Source organism: Actinia tenebrosa, unplaced genomic scaffold, assembly GCF_029948245.1.
Source record: "Actinia tenebrosa isolate PJP-AT-01 unplaced genomic scaffold, QUT_ActTen_1.0 PGA_scaffold10__47_contigs__length_13832649, whole genome shotgun sequence".
Lineage (NCBI taxonomy): Eukaryota > Metazoa > Cnidaria > Anthozoa > Actiniaria > Actiniidae > Actinia > Actinia tenebrosa.
In genome coordinates this window covers 6,209,445-6,212,676 of record NW_028292570.1, presented here as the reverse complement: position 1 = coordinate 6,212,676, position 3,232 = coordinate 6,209,445, and positions in this window count along the sequence as shown.

Below are 3,232 nucleotides of genomic sequence, written 5' to 3'. Positions count from 1 at the left end.
AACCTTATACTCAACATTCTGAAGTGTCTTTTAAACAGCACGTGCAGACATCCTTAACAATTTAACAACCATACACTTAACATTCTGAAGTGTCTTTTAAACAGCTCTACAGCGGATATCGCATAAAGTCCTTAACGCTTTCTTTTGCCCAACCGACCATCGTCAAAAGCGCACCAAACCGTTCTGCGCGCTTCAGACCGCACATTTCATCATACAATTCCTGCACACGCTCCCGCAGCCGATCGATCTCCTCCCTTTGCATTTCTATGGTGTCTCTTTTATCTTTTGCGTCGGCGGCAATCCTTCTTACTGCTTCCACTGGGTCCATCGTATATATAATGGATCCGAACCATATTCCTTGTAACGCTCTGATAGTAGGACCCACCGGCTGCGGAAAGACCCAATTCGTCGTGGAGCAGCTATTAGGACCCTTTAGATACCGATTTGACTACATAGTGCTTTTATGCCCCACCTACGTGAATAACCGCACCTGGACGGGCATAGGAGTGAAAGATGACGACTTCTTTGTGGATATTTTGGACCCTAATGAGTTATCCAGCCATTTGAAGTTCTGGCATAAGCAATTCCCCAAGGACACGCAGACTTTACTCATACTGGATGACATTGCCTGCGGGGACGACGTAAAAAGACGCACTTCCGAGCTCGTTAAACTCGCTTTCAGCGGCAGACACGACAATATCAGCGTTTGGTTGCTTTCCCAGCAGCTTACCAGCGTCTCTAAGCCTTTTAGGGAAAACATAGGTTCACTTGTCGTATTTTATACTCCGAGCCGGAGTGACCTGGAAACCATCTTAAGCGACTACGGCGGTGAGATAAGCAAGGAACAGTTGCATGAATACATGCGGCATTTAAAAACGCACCAACATTCCAAGATGATCTTCTCTTTGAGGTTTCCGTATTCCATTAACATATATGGAGATTGAGCAGCTCTTAGATGAAGTCCCCACACAGCTAGATGAAAGTAACCTTAAGGAACAACTTAACATCCTTGTGTCATCTGGGAAGTGTAAAGAAATGATAGGCAAGGAACTTACCCATGAGCAGGTTAATAAGTTGTCAGAAGAGGAAGTCAAGAAGTTCCATAAGAGGTACGAGGCTGCCCTTGCAAGTAAGACCACGGACGCCGTAGCAGACTCCGCTATCCGACTTGCCACCAAGCTCCTTGGACTTGCGCTGCCCATAGACGACGTGGAGCAACTCCAGAAGGACATAAGAGATGACTATGTCATATCCCAAGAACTTAAGATAACCTGCGGGTGGTTGTCTTTGAAGTGCGGTAAGTTCATGGCAGTCGCCTCTGCGGCCTTGCACGTAGCTCAGCACGTCGACTTGAAGGAGGTACTGGTGTCTTGGAAGGACTTCAAGAAGGACAGGGACGTTGAAAAGGTCTTCCAGGCGGCACTTGCTGAGGTACCTGATCAAGTCGCCTCAAGTACTTAGTCAAGTCATTCGCGGGAATTACCCAGGTCGCCTCAAGTACTTAGTCAAGTCATCCTTAAGTACTTATCAAGTCCTTCAAGTCCTTAGATATAAATGAGTGAACCAGAGGTAGAGCAGCCCGAGCAGAAGATTACCAAGGCTAAATCTCCAGGCAGAGTCGCTGCCGGAAAGAAGCTCGCGGAGATGAACAGGAAGAACAAAGCCAAAAAAGAAGAAAAGGTGGAGGAAAGAGAAGAGGAATCCTTTATTAATCCTGGCTACATCATTGGCGGTTTGGGCGTGGCTATTGCCGCTGGAAGCCTTTACTTTCAATGGCGGGCATCACGAAAGGCGGAATTTAAGGCGCCCCCCGTTATACGCAGGGAAGAGCCCCCGGTAAGGAAATGTAGAATTCCAGAAATGGATTAGGACTTCTTCTCGCTTTGTAATATAATGTCAACCAAATTGATTGACGCCGTCCAAGAAGCTGCTATCACAACCTCCATCATCGCCGGTATTGGCTGGGTAGGTAAGAAAGTCCTAAAGGAGGACCTTACTGAGGACCCAAGTAAAAATCTGAGTAACTTTGCTAAGATGACCGCTGCCGTATGCGGGGCTATCATGCTAAGAAATTACCTACAGAAGGAAAAGTACCTGCCTAACATATAATGGTTAGCTTAGTCGCAGGCGGAGTTATTGCAGCTTTAGCATTCACTGGAGCTAATTATGGTGGTAGATATCTGGATAAATTAGTTAGCGGTGATAGAAACGCAGAATCTAACGCCGAAAGGAAGAGGCACGACTTAGCGCTGGAGAAATATCAAAGGGACGTGGCGGCTTGGAATGAAAAAAGACAAGCTTACAGGGATTGGTTGGATAAGAACTACCAAGACAAAATGCAGGCGGATAAGAACTTCGAAAACACAGACTACGCCTTTAAGCTCTATGCGCAGGCGCACCCCGACTTTAGAATGAGAAAGCCTCAGTCAAGAATTACTACCAGCCTTCTAAGAACAAAAAGACAATGAATTGGTCTTTGTAGGAGTCGCAGGGCTGGCGGAGGCGTGGCTTTGGCGTATCTAATATAATGATCGTCTTTTTGGAAAGCGATAAAAATAACTTTACCACTTACTTGAATCCCCCCATTAAAGCCCATAAGGTTCGGCTCATAAGTTGCTCTTTGTACAATTCTTGGTATAACCTGATTAGGGGCATAGTCACTGAGCATACAGGAGGATCTAACTATCAAGCCGTATTGCTGCCCGATGGACATTATACACCAATCACACTGGCCAAGGAATTAGCAAAACACGGTTATACTCTCACCACAGGATTGGCCGCACGAAATGACCCTCAAACATATATGTCAAATTATTCAATGACTTTTGGAAAGTCTGACCCATTGGGATCTTTATTATGTGCCTCAGGCAAGACGATTACCAACACAGCCATACCTGTGAAATGGAAAGTCGCATCCTCTTACGAAGTCTATTGCGATTTAGTCCATAGTTACAACAATGGAGAAAAGTCTTCTCTTATGTCCAAATTCCTACCTAAGGGTAATCCATTTGACCTGGTAGAATACACTCCCATTTCTTTAAGCTATGATTTGTCTAATTGGTAGAAAGCATAAACATCACCCATTAAAGTGGACGGAAAGACGGTGGATTTTAAACGGACGTAAGATAATCTCGTCCTATCCTTCGCTTGAATCAAATTTATATAATGGGTCGCGTAGATGGACACTCAAAAGATACTATGGGCCCGACAGGCTATTGGAAATGAGCGTCCA